Raw genomic sequence first — 22,342 nt, forward strand, 5'->3', positions numbered from 1 at the left:
CGGGGCGCCGCGGCCGGGGACCTGTTGAAGACGTTCGCCGGCTGGCTGGGTCCCCACGGCCTGTCCTCAGCCTCCTGAGTCTGTCCCCCCTTTCCCCGTCGCCCACTCTCAACGTCTCCTCGCGGTCATTTTCCTAATTGGACAGAGCTGAGGGGTGTGATCGTCGGCGTCAGATGAGGGGCCCAGAGGCTGCCAGGTGGGCGCGGGGACCCAGGGACCGTCGGGGCGGCCCTGCCTCCCAACCCCGCGCGTGCGGATCCCACAGATCTGCCCTCTGCCACCGCCCCCCTAACCGCGGACTTGCTAAGTAGTGCCTATTGGGTTTTATTCCAACTTGCCTCTTAAGATGACTTTTATGATCGCTGCCACTGCTTGCCTCCAGTCTAAGCTCAAGTTTGGGAAGATTTAAGAGGCCAGGGAGGTGCTTGCGTGGATTTTAACTAACCCCAAACGGTCATTAATGTCTCTCTAAGATCCGCGATGGTTCCGGCAAAGCGCAGCCGTAGCCTGGGTGCGTTGTCTCCCGGACACTGCGAGGGGCTGGTTCCTCCCCGTCGGAGCGGTCTAGCGACTGACCATTCTCCTGGCCCTCCCTGGAGTTGCGGCCCTAGCGCCTGAACTGCTCAGGGCGCCCGGGGCGCCTTTATTTCTTTGCAAAATGGAAACTCCCAAGCGGCAACGACCTGGAGGGGACATAACCAGTTCCAGTGGGCTCCTGGGAAATTTACAAAATTTCCCCACAGGTGTTTGGTGGACTTTGCACCCTCGGGAGTCACCCAGCCAACTTTGAAGCTGCTCTTTCAGCCCTGCCTTTGTGCACGTGTAAGTAGAAACTGTCAGAGTTCATTCAGTTCTGCCTAGTAGACGGCTTGGGGCCTGCATCCCTGTGGCGCCCTCCCCAAGGACCTGCTGGGCCAGGTGGGGTGGGGAAGAAAACCACCCCTAATTGTCATTAGACGTTAGAAAATGTACTCTTAGTGTTGGTGATCAAAGCCTCGGGCCTGTCTGGTTTTGATTTTGGAGATTCGGTATGGCTGTCCCTTTCTCATTTGTTTTAAAGTGAATGTTATTTTCTAGAGCTTTTCTGGTGTTTTGTCAGCTGGTCCTTGGGCCACGTGTCACCCTGTGCCAGGCATCTGTCAGTCTTGAAACAGGACCTCTTAATTGGTCACCTATAGTTCCAACCACTGTAGTGCTCCAATGACCTGCAGGACCCGGCTTGCTGTACATGCGGTGGAAATGCTTTCTTTTGGGTAGGGGGAGTTGGACATTTGGGTCACATTTTCTTTCCTCTAGGCTCACCTGGTTGCCTCTGCGGCCTTGGAGGGAGATGCAGTGAGTTGAAGTAGGGGCAGAGGCTCGCTCTTCTCCTCAGAGCAGATTCCTGGGTGAGTCCCTGTCCTGTGATGTATGGCCAGCGAGTCATTGGTCCTCGACTTGGGTCACTTCCATTCCAACCAGTGGGACTTATTTTTAGGCTCGATGTCTAGAGACAAAGAGACAGGCAGGGTCTGGAATGGTTTTCGAGTTGGAGAAAGGGTCACTAAATGGGACCACCAGAGATTTCGTACTTCTATTTTAGATTTACTTTGTGGCCCAGAGATTTTTCTACCGGAGTTGTGCCTGTAGAAGGGCAGAAATAAGTAAAGGAGGACTCGGGTGCCTCTCAGGAGCCCCTCCACAGGCTCCTCATCTGGCTTGCTCACCCCCCGCCCCCAATCCCAGGGCAGGGGCACGTTTGTTGAATAAGGGATCTGCGAATCTGCTCAATCTCATGTTACTGGTAGTTGCTCCCAGCCCTTGGACTTGAAAGCCAGAAGAGGATCTTAGAAGTTGTCTAAGAGAAACGGAGGCATGAGGCCAGCTCCATGCCTGGGGTCCCACAGTCTGTGGCAGAGCCAGCACTGGAACCTGCGCTTTCAGAGTCCGTTCCCAGTGCTCTTTCCACAAGGCCGCTGCTTCTTTTCCTTCTCAGGAGCCCGAATTAAGCTCCGGCCAAAGGACGTGGCTGTGAGAACATGAACCCACAGCCTTATGCTATGTCCGGCCCCTCTATGCTATGTGCAGGAGGTGGGTCAATGGAGTGCCTTATTTTCCAGGCGTGTTGCACATACTGTTCTGAAGGATTTGACGTGCAGGTGTGACTGCTAGGGGGAACCAGGTGCTTCTGGGTGTCCACTGGTTCAGCGGAGCAGTACCTTCGTCATCAGGATGTTCCCAAGTCACACTTAGCACTTTTTGATCTGGAATGCTTTCTTCATGCTTTGTACTTGTGATTTATTTAGGATTAGTCTGGGGAGAAAATGAGATGTAAGGGCCAGAGACCGAAACTTATCTCTCTTTGTGGATTAGATCTCCTTGTGGAATCTCAATTCGTGAGGGTAGAGGTCTTTCTTTGTTCATTGTTAAGCCCCTGTGCCTAGAACAGTTACTGGCACATAGAGAGCCCTTGAGAAATACTAGCTGGGATAAATGTTCCCAGAAGGAGCTCACGAATGATAATAGGGGGCAGGGACAGGAAGGTGATTGATGGAAGCTGCAGAGTTTTGCAGTGAGTCATTGCTTCAGTATCCTGACAGGTAAGGCAGGAGGGGCTCGCAAGAGTAAACCCTGAGTGGATTGAGCCACTGGGTGGAGACTTGTGCAAAACAATAGAGAGATCTCAAAATTGGATTGGTTTTGGGAAGAATAATAATAATAATCATGTACCTTGGGTCAGGCTTGGCTAAGTGCTCTATGAATGTCATCTCCCTTCGCCCTTGGCGTGTGCTACCTACTACTTACTGTTATTTCCATTTGGCAGATTGGGAAATGGGAGCACAGAGGAGTTAAGTAACTTGTCCAAGGGCACAGAGCCGATACCTGAATCCAGACAGACTGACATCAGACTTTGCCTCCCTAGACTGTCGATGAGATCAAGACGGCTCTGCCCACACCGAGGAGTGAGGAGCACTCAGAGCTTTGGGGTTCCTTGAAAGGACGGCAGCAGAAAAACTTGAAAGTGTCAGTCTTCAGGGGACTGAGGCTGGTCAGGGAGCGTGCTCTCTGCGTCCTTTGCCAAGGCCCACACAGTACCCGAAGATGTCTCAGCCAGTGGAGACCATAAGGCCGACTGACTGTTCCCCAAGCAGAGTGGCCAGTACCAGATCGGGGCTATTTTGCACTTGATAAAGATTTGGGAGACTGCTTCCTCCCCCTTCCCCCGAAAAGTATACTTTTTAACTTAAATTATGGTTGGCATATATTTGAAACTGGTGGGAATTTAAAAACTAGATGGTGTTCTTGAGGCCTCCAGAAGGTGTTTTCCTGGTGTGTAAACCTTACCTTCCTACACCAGGATGCTGGTCCAGGCCAACCTTTTTATTGGAAGTGTGTCATTTACCAGTTGCTGAGCTGGTCCCGTCTTCGTGGAGCTTACAGTCTCCCTGGGAGACGGACATTAAACTAATAATTACACAAATAGTCTTTAATTACAGTTGTTATAAATGCTTCAAAAGAAAAAGTACAGAGGTTATGGGAACTGATAATGACGGAGGAAGGGGAAGGGAGGTGTTCTTGAAGAAAAGGCATTTAAACAGCCACGTGAAGGGTGGGTGGGTAAAGAGTCTTTAACCGGGGAGGTTAAAGGCCTTGTAGGCCCTTGGTACTCCTTGAGGTCTGTGGTCCTTCGACATCACCATCCCCTGGGAGCTGGTTGGAAATGCTGAATCTCGGGCCCCTCAGCAGAACTGCTGAGTCTGCTTTTGAACAAGATTCTGGCGCAGCAGGGTAAAGTCTGAGAAATGCTGATGGAATGAAAGTGTTGAACTGGGAGGTTCTCCCCGCTCTGCTGTGAATGAGTTGGGCGACCTAGGGCAAGTCCCTTCTCCTCGGGGTCACGAGAGAATTCACAAGTTCCTTCTGACTTCTCTGATCTTTGGCTTTTGCTGGTTTGTGCAGCCTCCATGTGTGTTGAGGACCTGCGCTTACCCAGCATCCACCTCTGAGGTGCCTTTGGCGAGCAAGCAGCTCTATAGTGTCCGCTCTGGTCGGACTTTAGGAAGCGCTGAAGAGAGGGGCCGGACCATCAGCTTTGGGGAAGGATCAGAATAATTCTCAAAAAAGCATATGGAGTTTTGTTGCTTAGGGAGAGATTATCTCAAGGTAACCTGGGAGGGTTTGGCCTGAAGCAGAGAGAAAAACTGGGGAGGGTCAAAAGGGCCTCGGGGGAAGAAAGGTTTAAGACTTCTGCTGAAAGCTGAACCCAAACGAGGCGGGAGGAACCTTTTCAGCAGTTCATGCCTGTGAACATGATACTTTAAGAACTGCCATGGAGTTTGATCCTTGAGATCCTCACGCGGCTGTGAAGAAGACCTGAGGGCCGAAACCAGGGGTCCTTGAGCCTTACAAGCTGTGGGTGGGCTTCAGTTGCATCTGCAGCTGTGCAGAGGGTTACGTGTCTGTGCACTTTTCTGGAGAGAAGCCCCATAACTTCCACGAGCCTCAAAGGGGTCGGCCGCCTCCCCCGACTAGGGACCAGTGCCTTTCTTGAGTAACCGCTCCCAGCTCTTGTACGATTCAAAGCACTTTCCATATATTAGCTCATTCATCTTGAGTGACTTTCCAGAAGTTACACACTTAGTAAGTGTCAGAACCAGGCTGGCACCCAGGCAGGCAGGCCCCAGAGTCCCTGGTCCCGGAGCCTTCCTTAGTAACAGGTGGGACTGGGGAGGAGCATTTTAGGGTAGAACAGAAATTGAGATTACAGAGGCCCCCACTTTTCCAGTAAGCATCTTCCAGTTGTTCAGGCATAAAATAGAAAGGGTTTTCCCGAGGATATGTATTCAGTAGCGTCAATTGCCAGGCTAGCCCAAGAGGGCCTGTGTCACTATTGGGCCCAACTCACATTTGTTTGCAAGGGGAAAAAAAAAAAAAATGAGAAAACAGGACTGCTGCAGTACTGCAAGCTAAATTAAAAATTCTAAGATTGGGTGGAAGGTTCTGGAAGAATTGCAGTGTCATAAAGCGGGGCTGAAGTGGTAGCAGGAAATTGGGATGGATTCTGAAAGAGGGGATTAAAGGAGGTTAGGGGCCAAAGCAGGACCAAATGTTTGTCAAATCAGCAGCTTCAAAAGGTAAAATAACTGGTTTTTATTACCTACTAATTAATGGATGTAGCTCACAGACCTGACCCTTCCCCCATTACTCGTGCCTTACCCCAAGTACAGAGGCCCTTTTGTCTTCTCTTTTATTCATTTCTGTGCCATTTGAATTTTTATCAGGATGTATTATCTTGAAAATCTATATATTTATAAATGGAGTGAAAGGGCTATTAGAAGTGGGTTGGCCTCTAGGGGTGAGTTTGGTTCTGTTGTCTGCTACCATCATCATAAAGGAGTTTCTGATATTAAATTTATACGCCCTATTGTATGTATATTTTGGGAGTACTGAGAGAACCATTGGAAACGTGAAGATTTTTAGTGCAGTCAGAAGCTAAGAATAAGGGATCACATTGTGGCCCGCCTGCCTTCCCTTTCTTCCATCCCCCACCTCCACCCCCTCCAGTGTGCAATAAATAGGGAATCAAAATCAGGTAAGAATGATCCCCATGGAGCAGGACTGCCCATCTTTCAGATTTACACGGCAAACCATGACTCTTAGTTATGCGTGGTTTGTTTTCTGGGTAGTGTCCGAAAGCCATCGCTCACCCCATCCTATTCCCCATGGGGCAGCAATGGAAAGGGCTTCCGGATGGGGAAGGCTGTCATGCATGTGTTTGGTGAAAAACAATAGCCAAACTTTAGTGGTGGTTTTATGCGCCCCATGAAGACTGGGTCTGAGCCAGCCTGTCAGTAAGCATCAGGTAGCCTTTGGAGGCTGGCGGTGCTGATTTGTTAACCCCTCTGACGTCCCTCCGATCCTGGGAGCCCTGGGCCTGCAGCCTCGCCTCCCATCCATTCACTAGCTACAGACTGCGAGACTGCTGTGGACTTGCTATTACCTAGAAGCAGGTCACCTCTGAAATTCCGAACTCTTCCTGTTCCCACACTGCACAGCCCTCCTGGAAGCAGCCCTGCCCACCCCTGCCCCAGGCTGAGAAGCCTGTGCCTGCTCTCCTGGGCCTTATGCCCACCATCACCCAAGCCCTTGTTCCTGTGTCCTGCCCCGGCCACCCCCTGATCACACCCAGGGGCCTGTTTTGTGGCCTCTCCTTCCCTGACTTCTCCGTGGCAGGTACTGTCGTGATAAGTCTCTCCCCTAGTGGGTTCTGGCTTTTCACTCTGGGTCCTTCTCCGACCTCTCTGATCCTGATTTTTCTTCCATCCCTTCTCTCTAGCCTACACTTTGGTGCCGAGGCCATGGTTCTCTGCTACTTGCTTCTGGTCCATGTCTGTGGTTTTAGCCTGCACGATGAGGACTCTTGGCCCATATCCCTTCCTGTCCTCATGTTGCCTGTGAGCAGCATAGAACTAGGTTTACATTTGTTACAGCTTTGGGTATATATGGGTATCTCTCTGCCGTCTTATTTTGTGCTTTCGCTTTCTTCTCTTTCTGATTCTTCTCTGTTCACTCTTTTAAATTGATTGAAAGTTTTTTTCCCTTTTCTTCCCTCCATTTTTTTCCTCTGTACTGCTTTGGAACTTATACACTCTATTTCTGTTCTTTTGATGCATGCAGACTACATAAGGTTTAAAGTCACTTGGTGTCGATATATCTTTTTTCAAGCAATGAGAGGACCATGGAATGCTTTATATAAAGTCACCGTCCCTGCTCGTGTTCAGTTGCCATACAGTGGGTTAGCTGCATCTTCTTTCTCTCATTAATTCTACAAATCGGGCATAATTTTTGATGTTCTATATGGTTAACTGTTGTTCTGATTTTCTACATAGTTACTGTTTTGTCCTTGAATCTCAGGCCTCATTTTCTGGGATCAGACCATCATGTGGTGAAGGTCTTTTAATCAAAAACATTTAGTTTCTGTGTGGCTGAAATTTTATTTCGTCTTTATTAAAAGATTGTTTTACTGGGTATAAAACATTAGCTTGACAGTTATTTTCTCTTAGTATTTAAAGATAGTATTCCACTATCTTCTGGCTTTCATTGGTAGCCCAGTTTTTTTTTTGTTTGTTTTTTGGGTTTTTTTTGGCAATTTCCTCCCTGGTTGGTTGTTGGTGGTGGTAGTAGTGTGTCTGTGCATGTGTGTGTATTTTGCAGTTCACTATAGTGTTGTACTTAGGAGTGGATTTTATTTTGTTTGGCTAAAGCTTCCTGGGGCTTTCTGAAACCAAAGATTGGTGACTTGTATCAGTTCTAGAAATTTTTCAGCCATTATCTCTTTGAATATTGTCTCTCCATCCTTTTCTCTCGAGTCTCTCCTTTGAGAAATCCAATTAGATGTATGTTAGATCTTATTCTGTCCTTTATGTCTCTTAATGTCTTCATTTTCAATCTTTTCGTTTGTTTGTTTTTTGTGATATTTTCTGGGTAATTTCTTATTTGTCTTCCAGTTTACTAATTCTTTTTTTAATTAGCTCTAATCTTCTATAAAGCCCATCGATGAGGTATTTTTAGTACCAATATTAACTCACAGATTTTAATATATGTGATGTGTTTTAATTCATTGCTGTTAATATTTTTGGTGCTCTCTGAGTTTTTAATTTGGATGATTATATATTTTTTTATTTCTGGGTTTCTAATTTATCCTTTTTTGAGTATGCATGCTCTTTCATTTTTTTAAATAAGCTCTTATTCCTTACATATGTCTTTAATTCTGCATTTTATTTCCATCGTCACATTCAACATCCTTATTTTGTATTCCATATCGAATGATTGCAATATCTGAAGTATTTGCAGATATAGTTCTGTTGTTGGACGCTTCTGCTGATTCCCACTCATGAAGGCTTGCTTCCTTATGTGTTTCATGATTTCGATTGTGAGCTTATGCTTGTTAGAGTTCTGAGAATTCTTGGAGGTACATTCTTCCAGGGAGGATATGTTGCCTTCTGCCAGATATGAAGGCTCTACAGATGGGTCTATTTGTCTATAACTTATTTTGCAGTTTTGAAGGGCTCCATTCACAGCTAACACGAAGCCAGATTACTTCCTTCCTGACTATATACCACCGGACGCCCCACTTTGGCCTCTTGTTCCCTTATTGCCGATGCCTTCTCTACATATTTGGACAAAGTGCTGGTCATTAAAAACCGTATGTATCTTCTGAGCCTTCCCCATGCCACCCCTTTCAGAATTAGCCTGTCCTTCTCTATTTATTGGCCACTGTTGCCTTACCTTTTAGTGGTGTGTATGTTAAGACCCCACACTGGATAATGAGCTTCTTGAAAGCTCAGAGTTGTGCCATTTATTTCTGGAGCCCCAGTGCCTAGCTCACTATTGGGCAGAGTAGTTACTTAATAGATACCTATTGATTGAACAGAATTCATGCCAAAATCAATAGCTTTTCTTGAATAGTAATAAAAAAAAAATCACAAGCACTAACCTGCCCCATGATCTGGGACAGTCCAGTTCACCTCTTTGGATCTCAGTTGTCCTTAGCTGTAAAATGAAGGGTTGCTTCTGGTATCTCCACTTGTTCTAAGATACTGAGATTCAAAGTAACATGTATGATTGTCAGTTGCGATAAGGTGGAGCAACTCTTGGCTCACAAATGGAATGAAGGAATGGGAGGGCCATGGAGAGAAAGGGCCTGATTTCGAGGTAACTGAGCTCTGGAGAGAGCCTCGGATTTGCAAGAGAGGAAAGAGAAGGCACTCGAAGGTAAATTAGTATGAAATAAAGATGGCATTTAAAAATTCGTGACCTAGGACAATTTGATAGCTGTCTAAAAAAGTGAACACGTTATCACAAAATAAATTTCAAATGGATTAAAGATGGTAAATATTAAAAAAAAAAAAATGAACTCGGGGAAAATACTAAGTGTGACTTAAAACCCAGAAGCCATTAAAGAAGAGATTAATATATTTGACCCTACACAAGTAAAAATCCTGTGGTGAAATAAGCAGTCTCCTAGTTCTCAAAACTACAGAAATATATTTGTAACATATCAGCGATAGAGCTAATTTCTTTAATATCTAAAGAACTACAAATCAATAAGAAAAAAACCATCGACCCCATTTTTAAAATGGGCTAAGAACATGGATGGTTCACAGAAAGAGAAATATAAATGGTTCTTAACCATATAAGAATGTATTCATCTCACTAGTAATAACAGAAATGCAAGTCTACTATGGAGAAGGGACAGTGGAACAGATACACATAATCACTGATAGTGTCATATGGTACAACCTGCGTAGAGAGCATTTTGACAGAACTTATTAAAACTGAAAGTGCATAACCTGGGAATTTCTCTTAGATATGTTGTATACAAGTGAAATGTTCCTTTTTTTCAAGATAGTTCATTGAGTCATTGCTTGTAAAAGCAAAAAAAAAAACAAACAAACAAAAAAACCCCAAAAACTAATGTCCATCAGTAGAGAATTGGTATATAAATTATCCTACAACCATACCACGAAATTCTCTGCAGCTATAAAAAAGAATGCAAAAGGTCCCCCTGTACCCATGTGATTGATGAGATATGTTCTTAAGTGAGAAAATAAGGGACAGAAAGCCTACCTGGGCAATAGCTCTGCTGGCATATTTAGGAGACCAGTAATGGTGGTTTTCCATAGTGGGGGCTGACTTTTCTCTGTATCTTTTTCTATATTTTGAATTTTGTACCTTGTGCGTGTACTATCTATTTAAAAAAAACCTTATTAAAGAAGGTTAGGGAGGAAAAGTAGGTGGGTGAATGGGAGGGAAGAAGGATCTCACCTTCACTCTGCGTTTTCATGTAAGTTACCCCTTTTAGTTACCCCTCTCTGCAACGCCGAGCAGGGTTGCTGTTTCTATAGACTGAGGAACCAAAGCTCTGAAGTCTGAAATGACTTGCCCAAGTTCATGGAGAGCGCCTGGGAGCCTGGCACTGTATCCTGTTCTCACTGTAGAACCATTGGGCTCATCTCTGTAGATCAGTATTTTTTTGTTCTCTTTATTTTGAACTGACATCTCATAGTTCAAGAACCAATGGCTATACCCTGCCCCGCCTCCAAGGAAGCCAGAGTAAAGTTCCATCTCACCTCCTCCACCTGGCTGGCTGGCTCACAAGTGCCTACAGGGCAAAGCTCAGGCAGCCACCTGAGACACAATGAGGAGGATTAGGGATGGGCTTTGCAGTCCTACCTTTGAAGTTCCCAGCTTTTATCACAGTGTCTGAACCTTAACATTATTTCAAGGGAGCTTTTATTACTGTCTGAACCGGCCTAAGGTGGGTACCAGCTGCTGCCAGGTGCTGAGGGAGCACTTCCTGGTGCCTTAAGCTGATATCTTCATTTTGTTTTATGGTGGAGAAGTTTTCAGGGCTCAAGGCACTTGGTACTTGGAAGATTCTGGAAGAATAACTTTTGTTATTTTTCTGTCCAGAGGTGCAATCGGATGGCATCTCTTTAATTAAAGGGAGGGAGAGGTGCTTTCTTTGCTTTTGTTGTTCTTTTTTTTTTTTGTCTCAGAAACACCTGTGCTGTTTTCAAAGTAGGGTATTGACTGCTTCCTCTTTGCTGAAGCAAAATGCTGTATTGAGAGCAAAGCTTAAGGTACGGGCCACATATGATATGAGGATGCAGTTTATAGGATGCAGCTTCACCTGGAGAAAGAATCTGACGTCTTTAAGAGACAGAAAATCACCCGGCACCACCTGTCTTCCTGTGCGGTGTCACATTTACTTTCTAAGTTGGAGTCGTCATCTCTTCAGAAAGAGGCAGGGGCCTTCGGGGCTAAGGAAGGGAAGCTTGTGGGGCTAGGAAGTCTTTGGGATCCATGGGCCTGAGCTGGCACATCCAGCCGTGCTCCCGACATCTTTACAAGGACTGCATCCTAACGAGCCACCCGGTCCATTTTGGTTGGTTTGGCCGATGGAAGTGGAAGTGCTTGAACGTCACAGAGCTGGCCCGGGGTGAAGTTTGCACCCAGCTCTTTGCCGAATGCACAGATGGATAGGAAGTGCCCAATGATGGTTTCCCACGTGGACAAATTTTGATATTCGAGATGGACTTTAAAGCTTTTGATCATAAAGAGGACTGGAGGAATTCAGATGTCTCCCTTTGCTCCTCCATTTTCCTGACTTGAATAATTAAGTCCATGCCCAGTGGAATTTTTCCGTTCTTGGGCTCTAGATCCTCTCTTAGGCGCAGGCCGGCTTCTGTAAATGGTACACCCAGGTACCTTAATGCCCCCCGCAGGTCCACTCCGGCACCTGCTTGAGGTCTAGCTTATCCGGAAAAACTTTCAGGTCACATCAGCTGAGTTCTTTTGCTTCAATTGCAGAACTTGTCAGAATTTCTCTTCCAGACCCCTAATTTGGGGTCTTTATGCCTTAGTTGTAAAAATGCATTCCCTGTCGCCAGGTACATTAACAGGCTCAGCTCAGGAACCTGCCTCTTTTTTTTCCCCCTTTGAGTTCATTGTCGGAAGGGCTGGGCATTGTCTCTTCCTAGATCAAGGACAGAAGTCCCATTTGTTTTGCCTTTTCACACCTTGGCCCCTCTGCTAGCTCTCATCTCCCTCCCCCGGTGGCGGTGGCGGTGACTGGAAGGGCCTGGACAAAAGTTTGGGTCCTGGGTGGCCTGGGGAGCTTGGCCTCCCGCCCGGGCTTCACCCTCCCTGCACTCACTGAGGCCTTAGGGAGAATCTCACTTCCTTGTCACTGGAAACCACCTCTTAGTCCCTGAAATATTCTCAGGTGGTTTTAAGATGTCTCTGTCCAGTTTTGTTTTGTTTTGTTTTGTTTCGGATCCAGTTTAGATTTGAATGTCCAAGGAATGAGCACTCTCTTGGGTCTCGGATCTCTTCCTTTTGTTTTTTAGAAAATAGCTTTCATTGATTTTTTTTTTTTCTTGTTACAAAGAGATTTATGATCGTTGCAGAAACTTTAGGAAATAAGCAGAAAGAAGAAAATAAAAACCACCTATTATTAATATTTTAGTATATTATAGATACTTCCTGCATATATTTTTATTTTTGAAAAATGAATCATACTGAATATACCATGTTTGTTTGTTTACTTCTGTTTTTGTGTGTTTTTACTTAACAATATGTTCTTAAAATTTTCATTGGGTTAACCATTCTCCTCCAAGTCACTTTAAAGGGTTGCATGGTATTCTTTTGAACAGATGGAACATAATATATTTAAGCAGTCTCCCACATTTAGGTTGTTTTGTCTTTCTGTCTCATACAGAGTTCTGTGGTAGACACCCTTGGGCATTTTTGCCCACAGCCTTGATACATTTCTAGAAGTCAATCCCTAGGCCAAGGACGCGTTCTAAAGGCTCTAGATTTAAAGGGTTAAATTGCCCTCCAGAAACGTTGTATGGTATTTTGGATTCCTTTTGGGTGCATACCAAGTCTTATTCTTTTAAAACCTGGTGTGTATTATTAAGACATCGCTTTCCAAATGTTTCACGCATATGTTGGCTTAAGAGTGGCTGGTGGGGGAAAGGCCTGAAGGAAGGAGAAGCTCCCCTGTTCACCCTCCATTGGCAGGGGGGCTTGAGGGCTCAGGCCAGAGGCCTTTCTGGCCTCCTGACTGCTGGCAGCTGGGCAGGGAACCTCAAGGTGCCATCCTTGGGGTGCCTGGGGCAGAGCCTGCTTCGAAGATTCCAGAGGATACTCATAAAACGAGCATGCTCCCCTAACTCCAGAGACCAGAACCGGTTGTCTCTGGCTGAATTGGTGTTTGTTTATAGGGGGCGGGTGGGGTGAGGGTGACGGAGAATTTCCTGTGCAGACCTCAGATTGTCCCCCAGGTCCTGCCCAGCCCTTGCAGCCCCAATTCCTCAATCACTGTCTTGGGGAGGTGAAGGGACAGGAAGGAGGTTTGATGGAATTACCGAGGAAGTAACATTCGCTTCGGCTAAATTGAACCTTCCTGTCCCGTGCCCTTCTTCGCTCCTGCTCCTTTGCTCTCCGAAAAGCTTTCCTACTTCTTAGCTTCCTTCTTCTTTACTCCCAGTGACACCTAGGCTGGTGCCCACCTTTCAGACCCGGCATGTCTGAGTGCATCGCTGTTTATTTGTTGTATCTGCTCAGCTCTGGCTCCCAGCACCCCCGTCACCATCCTGTCCAGGTGGTCCAGTCCCAGCTGAGGCCCAGTCCCAGCCAGCCGTGCATTCTCGGGCCTGGCGGGAAGGCCACATGCTCATGGAGGCCCGAGCTGCCTCCTCCCCAGAGACACAGTGTGCCAGCTGCTGCCCGTTGGGTTACAAACAACAAAAACACAAAAACCCAGCCCCTTGAGATGAAGGACGTTTCAGTTTCTATGAAGCAGACGACTTGTGTGCTGGAAATGAGAAGCGCGGGGTTGGGAGAGGGAGGCTGGAAGTTCCCCTGGGGTGGGCTTTGTTTAAAATTTAATATGCTCTTCCTTTCTCTCAAGGCGCCGGCGACGGCTTCTAGCTGCTTTGTCATTTTAGCCCCGTTATCTGTCTGGTGGATGTGATCTCTTATCGGCCGGGTCCTGTCTCTCTTCCCTGAGTGGCCCGTCCACATCCCACACTCCGACCCTGCCTCCATTTGTGACACGATATTACAGATCCCATTCTGCAACCTTAGATTCCAGTGAAACTTGTCACTTTGCTTCTTGGTCAATTAAGATTTGGAGAAACTTTTTAATGGTGTTGGGCCCACCGAGGGCATAAGTAGTGGGCAACTTTGGTGTCCTGTGAGAGGGTTGGCGCCCGCTCTTACTAGTATGGGGAGTGTAGGGTCCCAGAGTGAGGGTCTCAGGTCTGGGTGGCCTGAGGTGGAGTCGGATGTTTGCTCCCGTGTGTGTTCCAGCTTCTGACCTGGCACCTCCTCGGCCTGGGGGAGCTCTATAGGACAAAAAGTTCACTGAACAGAAATGCAGAGCTGCCCTTTACCCCACGGGCAGGAGTGGATCTAAAAATCGCTCCCCACAGACGTGTGGCCAGAGGTGAGGGGAGTACCTCACTTCAAGCCACAGGACTCAGGATAGGAGCCACGCCCTTCTGTCTTGGCTCGCCATCTCCTAGCCCCAATGAACTTCAGCCTTCCCCTCTGGCCCTTGGTTTCATGGCCTGTGAACCAGGTTCATGAGCCTACTTTTTATAGCTGTGCTTTGTGCTATGTAATACGTGGTTATCATTACTACTTGTGAAGTCAGGAGAGGCCCGCCCCATTCTGAATCCCCTTTTTTTCTTATAAATGTCCCTTAGCCATTTCTTTATTCCTTTATTCAATCGGCAAACATTTGCCAAGCACCTAGCACGTGCTGAACGCTGTGATGTAAAGGGGAACGACATGGCCTCTGTCTCCAGCGAGTCCTCTGTCTGAAGGGATGTCGGATGTGTTAACAAGAGCACAGGAAGGTAACTCTTGGAACGTGGTGAGGGCAAGGAGCTGTGCAGGACAGACTGCCTGGCGGAGATGGCAACTTTGGTGTCCTGTGAGAGGGTTGGCGCCCGCGGGGTCTTAGCAGACAGGGGGAGCAGGGCCATTCCACCGGGGGCTGGAACACGCAAAAGTAAGAACAGGAGCATTTGAAGAGTCAGTGGTGGTTTGGGAGGATGTGAGGTAGCGTGTAAGGTAGGATGGTAGAAGATGGAGCTGGGTGGGTGGTAGGACTGATCTGGGAATGTGTCCAAAAGCTTGGACTTCATCCAGAGGCTTGAGGGAATCACCAATAGGTTCTGAGCAAAGAAGAGATATGACAGATCACTCTGGCTCACACTGGGGGACTTGCGTTTGTTGTTGTTGAATCCACGTGAGGAAATCCCCTCAGAAATGTTAATCTGAAAGTCGAGAAACCCCTCGGAGGAACGAGTATAACAGCTTTGTTTGAATTCCTTCTCATTTCACTGAAAATGTCTGCTTTGCACCAGCTATTTACAGATAATTTGCAAACGTATGTTTTCTATGCTTGATTGTGTTTCTTAAAACTCACCAAGAAATAATCCCAAGTGGAATATTTCCACGAGAGTGTGTTGTTAGTATGTATGTGTAGTTCCCGAATCGACTGCAGAGTGTAGGAAGGGCTTTTGAAGTGTCCCATGAGTGCATGACATCGTCAGGCTGAGGTTCCCCCAATCTCGCGATGGGAGAGAGAAGAACCAGTGACGGCTGACCTCCCGCTCTCAGCCAAGCCCCGGGCGAGACTCTGAATTCAGTGGCCGTGCGAGAAACAACATCCCTGACCCATTTCGGGGACGGGGCAACCGAGACTCATGAAGGTGGCCACTTTTTGCCCAGGCCTTGCACCTGAAAGGGATGATAGTGGGATTTCAGCCCAGGTGAGTACAAAGTTTACACTTCAGCCTTTGAACCACTCCGCCATCCAACTCCTAGAACATACCAGAAGGTAAAGTAAGAGATGCAGAGGTGGGTCTGATGAACCACTGGAGAGCTTGTTGACTTCTAGGTAAAAACTAGAGCTAAAACACCTGTCCAATCCCATTCTCCCTTAGCAGGTTCTGCTGACCGACGCCCTGGGCGCACCCCTTCCCTGGAGAGAACTCTTCCACCAGGGGATGTCTGCAAGCCCTTGCTGCATTCTGGGTTCAACCCCCAGAGCATTGGGCAGGAAGTTGGTGCCTGTAAGTGGCATTAGGTTTAAACATATACGTACTTGAAGGTTACTGCCCAGAACACTCAGAGTGGTGGGCACAGCTCTGGCTGGCTGAACAGAGGAAGCCACAGGTTGGGGTGGAACAAAATTTATAGGGAAAGGATGCCTGTGGCTCTTCCCTGGTGGCATCATGAGACCCTGCTCTGCACCCCTTACCTAAGTCATACCCAGGCAGTGAGTATTCCCAAGAGACCAGATGCTCCACCGGGGAGCTGGGCACAGGCCAGCATCCCTTTGCCTCTCACTTCACTTGCTCTTGCCCTTGTCATCTTTGCTTGGCCATCTTAGTACATTTTTTGTGAGAAAGGGCACCTTGGTCAGTATGCTTCTCCCTGACTTTCTAAGAATGTCTTCCTCCCTCTGACTTGGGTGGCCCCGGACTCCCCACCAGACTCAGCTGGGGTCATTGGAAGTCAGTCGAGATATCTGAAGACCCACCTGTGCCCCTTCCTCCTGGGTACCCTTCTCTCCCTCCCCTCTGCCTCTGTCTTCAAATAGAGAAGATTCAGGGCAGTGAGGATGGAGGGCAGAGAAACAGAAGAAAGAGCCCCGTGCGGGCCAGCTGGGTATTCACCAGTCACACGCCGATGAAATGCTGGGTCTCCCAGGAACCACCTCGCCTCTCCCTCCCCTTGCCTCTTCCTGCCACACACACCTCTTCTCTCCCCCTTGTCCTTTCTCATCCCTTCTTTCTTCTCAGAGTGGGCAGTCATGGAGCAGGCTTCTAGATCTAGAGTTTTCGTTTACGGGCTAACTGGGCTTTGTGGAAATTTGGCCACCCTCTCTCCAGCGCTGCTGGTACTGGGGTGTGCTGCAGGGGCTGATGGAGCAGCCAAGGTGGACATCAGCCACCTTCTCCATTTCCAAGGGCCAAAGTTCCTCTGAATTCAGATGGCCTCTGGCAGTTGACCTTGCGTTGAAAGTGCAGTTGTTTTTTAGTGGGCCTCAGAGATTATGTTGATGAATAAAGAAAACAGAAGCCTGCCCAGGGCATCTGTAGTAGTTGGATTTCACTGTGTTTCTCTTTGAAGGAAGACTCCGCCATCACAGTAATGGGTGGAGGGTGGAGAATGCTCATTTGAGAATGAGGAGCATGAAGGGGTGAGGGTGGTTCTCCTTGGTATCCCCTGGGAAAGAATTTCCACCTCCAGAGGGGAACTTCAGTGTCCAAATGACTGTGGGTTTCTCACAGGGCCACTGTCTTCAGGTGTCAGCACTGTTTTGAGTCCAAATTCAATTATTACTCAAGTTCTTGGTGACTTCATTTAACTCCCTGGCCAGGGAGAATCTTTGCAAAAAGAGAGCTCAGGATGGAACATTTGTTACCAAGCCTTAGGCAAATAAACATGTAAAGAAATCTTATTAATAAAACAGTGAATTTTATGCTTACATAGAAAATTTGAAAATACAAAAAAATGCAAGGAAAGTAAAAATTGGCCATAATTCCACCAATTAGAAATTACCAACACTGTTTATATCTTTATATATTTTTATATATATGTATTTTTTATGTATCTTTATATATTTTCTCATAGTCTTTTTCAATGCACATATGTAAATATACTGTATTTTAAACATGGTTACAAGCACATCGAACTTTATATTCTCTTTATGTTTGGTTTGACATAACATTATGGCAAGCAAACACTTTTAAAAGCACTTGGGCTTTGCAAGCAAGCTTATGCTTTGCAAACATTTCTGTCAGCCACCAGTAACCAACTGTAAGAATTCATATACTACCCAAAACAAATTGTGCCAGTCACGGAGTTCTTTGATCACCAGGCAGTAAACCAAATTATTGTAAATTTAAAACTGAAACCCAAACACTTGAAAAAAATTAAAACAGTCTCCTAAATTGCTATTGGGTCAAGGAAGAAATAAAGTATATAGTGACAAATATTTAGAAAGCATTGAACACCAGAATGCCACATAACCAAACCTATGGGAGACAGCTGGCACTATTCTCATAGCCTTAAATGCTTTTATTATTAAAAAGGGAGAGAGAAAAAGAGAATAAATCAAGCATTCAGCCTGAGATCTTAAAGGGAAAAAAAGGATAAAAAACAGCCCCTAAGGAAAACAGGAAGAAAAAAATAGTAAGGATAAAGGCAGAGATAAATGAATTAGGAAACAGAAACACAGTGAAATTAGCAAATATATCCAAGAGCTGATTCTGTTTTTAAACAAACAATAAAGTAGACTAACCTCTGGCAACTCTGAGAAATAGGAGAAAAGGAAAAAGTAATAGGAACGAGAAAGGGGATATTGCAGTAGATAGATTTTTAAAAATAAAGACATGCACAGTAGGCTCAAATTTGAAAATCTCAGTTAAATGCATGCTATTCTGAAAATGTATATGTTGCCAATTGAGAAAAATTTGCAGTCATTATCAAAGCACTGCCCCCTCTGCCCAGAGAAGACACTGGTCCCAAGTGTTTTTGCTAGGTGATTATTTCATGTTTGCTAATACTAATAACGTTGAGCTGTTTCATGGCTTAGCAAGAGATGGAGAGCTCTTCAATTCATTCTGCAAAGCAAAATAAGCCTGATATTAAACATGGCAAAGAGACCATGTTAAAGAATGAAAATGCAATGTCAGAGATAGAATTTGATACTATATTAAACAAGCCATCCACCGTAACCCAGTGGGGCACGTGGGGGAGAAGTATCGATATTAGGAAAGCTTAATATAGTAACTGCGTCACGCTAATGGGTTAAAGAAGTAAAACCGGATTGAGTCCAATATATGCAGGGGGAAATTGATTAAAATCGAGCAACCATCTCTACCTGATCAATACACCAAAAAAGGAATAGAAGGGTACATTCTTAGCATGATTGAGAATATCTATTTCAAACCTATAGCCAATGTTATAATTAACTGTGAAGCACTAGAGGCAGTCCTGTTGAAACCAGTAACAAAATAAGGAGACCTGTCAATACATCACTGTTTAACATTGCTTTTCAAATGCTAGTCAACACCATAATACTTAAATGAAATATAAAGAAGGAACAAATGTAACAATATATACAGTTTATACTAAATCTTGAGCTAGAGGTTGATTTCTAAAGTTTAGAAATTTTAAAAAATTCACCAAAAAATTCAATAGATTTGACTACATTGTAAGCACTATGTGAATTCTTCAAAGCAATTGAGAGCCTGGGAAAAAAGATCTTATCATAAGACCCCTATTGGGTTAATATTTGAATTTTGCCAAGATCCTATATGTATATGGGTTTTAAAGTCAAGATTTAAACTTGAAGACTAAGGGAACAGGCAATATAATTAGCGAATAAATACCTGACCAACAAAATGGGGTGGAAAGCTCCACGAGGTCAGAGGTCAAGTCAATTCACTGCATGGCAGATACTATACTGAATTAATATTTGTTGAACTCATAAATAAAAGCAATGCGAATTTTAAAAAATATGATGCCATTTTTTACCTTTTAAATTAGTAAGATTTTTTTTTCAAGGTTTTTATCAAAATTTCAAACCTGGAGAAAAGTTGAAAGAACGGTACAGTAAATACTTATACACCCATGACTAAATATAACAGAGACTAACTTTTCCCATATATGCTTCATTTGTACATGTATATATTTTTTCCTGACTCATTTTGAAGTTGCAGAACACATGTGACTTCTCCCCTGAATACTTGAGTTTGCGAATCCTAAATCTCGCAGAATTTAGCAGTCGGTGCAGAGGGCTTGGGAAGATGCTGCACTGTGTCCCAAGGGTATCTCCACAGATTGTCCTTGTCCTTGAGAAGGCATTTAGGAGTCACAGTTCTGACCTTCTGATATGTAAGAGAAAAGAAAGTGCACATTTATTGAGTATCAGGCCCTGTGCTGAGTGTCTTCCTGATGGTCCCCTGTTTAATCCTCTCCACACTGTACGAAGGAAGCATTATGCCCATTTTTGGGGAAATTGAAGTTTAGAGAGGTTAACTAACTTGTCTAGTTCACACAGTGGCATTATTCATTGCAGGCCCATCTGAAACCATTGAATTACACACTATTTGCCTCTTCCGTTCATCTTCTCTCGGCGTGAATGCATGAAGGCATTTCATGGACAGTGTGGACAAATTAGAAGCAACCTGAATGTTGTTCATTGCACGAATGGGCAGGCAAGTGGTGATCTGTACACTCAAGTGAATTTCAGTATTTATGAACACAGATTATTGATTATTAACAAGCAATATGGAAAAGTGCTTGTGTCATCCAGCAGGACGCCAGCTTGTACACACCACGGTCCAAACCACATGAAAACCACATGCTTGAGCAGGACCAGGAAGAAATAGACCAGAAGAGGTTGGGTTAAGGCGAGAAGGAGTATTAATTTTTCAAACTCTTTGCAATGAATGGTTTTGTTAATTTTCTAATAGAATTTTTTTTTTTAATTAAGAAAAGCACTTTATACCCACTTTACAGTTTCATGAACTCGTGGTAGGGAAGGCTCTGCTCTGTTTATTGCTGGTCTTTTATTTTTCAGTGCCAAGCCCCATGCCTGGCATATTATGGACATAATAAATGTGCTGGATGAGTGGCCACTGGAAAAACTCAGAAGGGCTTGGCCCAGGAACATATTTACAGAGAGCCTCCATCACCTGGTCTCCCCAAGAACAAACGCTGGCCAGGTGTGTGTCGTGGGGTGGGGTTTTTGCAAGGCGGTGAGCCCTCCTGGTCCACCCGGAAGGGACCCACAGATATGTAGGGGCCATTCTGGCCATTTAGCATCACCAGGGCATTTAGTGCTAGTGAGAACCATGTGAACCTTGTGAAGGCAAACTCCAGCTTCCATGGGAACAGATTTTGTCATTCTCCGACTTTCAGAATTGATAATGATTATATGAATAGTTATCATTTATTGAGTGCTTAGTAGAGGCCAGACTAAGTGCATTTACAAAACCATTTCCTCATTCAATTTTCACAATAACCATAAGAATCAGCAAGTATCCTCTCTCTTTTAGAGATGAGGAAACTGAGGCACAGAGGAACGAGGCATGAGTTTCAGGACGAGTCTTGGTTTTGCCAAGAATTTGACTTTCAGCCAATTGCAGGCTTTCTGGGCCTTAATCTTCTTTTCTAAAAAATAGCTGACATGAGTTGAATGTTTACTACATGCCAGGCCCAGCTGGGTGGAGAATGTGAGGCCACTTTCAACAACTAAAGAACCAAGCTGGATTTCTTTCACTGGTCTCTGTGCTAGGGCTTTGCACAGCACTTGCCCCAGTGAGGGGGGAAAAATCCAGTTGGTTTTGTTGAGGCGTGTTTTACTTTTTCATGACCAGATTTTTGGCCACTGGTGACACCCTGTCACTCCTGGGACTTAGGCAGCAGGGATATTCGTAGTGGCCACTCCAGTTGTTATTCTCTGCTGGGGAGAGCTTGTTAAAATACAGTTCCCTGTGTCAAGCCCCAAATTCACTGGGTCTGGGAAAGACCCGAGAGTCCATCTTAGACTATCTTCAGGTGGTTCTTAGCCTCCAGTCTTGTCGTGGCCAACTCGAGCCACCCGTGAACTGGTATAGTGCCATTTTTCTCCTGAGATGACGCCTGCAAAGGTTTGGGCTGGTAGAAACCAAAGCCCATTCTCATTTGGAGAAACCCAGCAGAGTTATGCACGTGGTGGAGGGATTGCATATTTTGTACTCTATCCTGAGCACTTGTGAATTTCTCTTTGACAGAACATTCTCTACAAACCTCAGCTCCATGGAGCTCAGCAGGCCACATATAGTTGAATATAAATTCCAAGAACACTTGAGAAACTTAAATGTATTATTTTCTGTTTTTAAGAGAGAGGAACGGCAGGTGAGATGACTGTAGAAAATTAAACACCCCTCCAAAAGTAGCAATTAAGAATGCACGTTTGAAATATTTAGAAAAGGCAAATTTGAGGCTCTCTTGCCTATGAGTAGAATTTGTATCTAAGAGGAAATATATACCTCTGCATTTACAAGGCTTAAATTTCTAAACACTACCATACATTCTTAGGCCAGTAGCATACAAAAGTATGGGTGGTGGACCAAAGGTGTTCTGCAAGGTGTTACCCAAGCCAAGAGGAGCTAAGTGTGGAAATTGAGAATAATTTCTAGAGACTTTTATAGTTTGACGTTGCCATGACAACACCCAAGTGGGTGATTGGCAGCTGCCTCTTGAACAGAGTGTGGACCAGTGTGAGTATCATTGACCTGATGTGGCCAGTTGCAGGACCAAGAACTGTATTATGAGCCCCTCCACTTATCCCATGGGATTCGTGGGGCCTGTGGGAGAGATCGTTGGTACACAGTAGAGCGAGGTGGTTTAAGAGATGGCCTTCGGAGTCTGGCCAGGCCTGGCTTTCAAAACTTGGGCACTTCCCGCTTCTGGCCTGGTCCACTCACTATCCTTCTTCGTGCCTCAGAGTTTAGAAAACGGGAAATAACAGCCCCTCCTGGAAGGGCTCTCGGATAAGAAAGGATAACACATGCAGGGGGCTTCACTGGGGAAGGGAGGGTTCTTTGTGTTATTTTGTCTGCATTATTTGAAAGAGTGGATTGCATTGTGGGTCTCCAGGAAGTTGTGAGCTGCCCTCCCTTTTCCGAATTCCTGTGTGTGTGTGTGTGTGTGTGTGTGTGTTTGCTGTGCCCTTGTTGGTGGTGCTGGTGATGGGGTTGTCAGGAAGCAGCCATCG

At 45.5% G+C, this 22,342-nt stretch overlaps 1 protein-coding gene across 5 annotated transcripts in view; it reads left to right on the forward strand.

Annotated features, from left to right (window-relative positions):
- Positions 1–17: 17 nt before the first annotated feature.
- Positions 18–22,342, forward strand: part of ZNF710 (zinc finger protein 710) — a 52,681-nt gene continuing 30,356 nt past the window's right edge. Inside the window, exons 1-3 of one of the 5 annotated variants that reach the window (XM_015594373.2) lie at positions 19–196; positions 744–822; positions 1,297–1,388. The gene's annotated coding sequence lies outside the window, so the exon portion shown is untranslated. Of the gene's footprint in view, positions 823–1,296; positions 1,389–7,806; positions 8,186–22,342 lie in introns of those variants that run through there. The other 4 variants (XM_025049830.1, XM_006905271.3, XM_025049835.1 and 1 more) reach the window with 4 other exon arrangements.

Source organism: Pteropus alecto, unplaced genomic scaffold (assembly GCF_000325575.1).
Source record: "Pteropus alecto unplaced genomic scaffold, ASM32557v1 scaffold60, whole genome shotgun sequence".
Taxonomy (NCBI): Eukaryota; Metazoa; Chordata; class Mammalia; order Chiroptera; family Pteropodidae; genus Pteropus; species Pteropus alecto.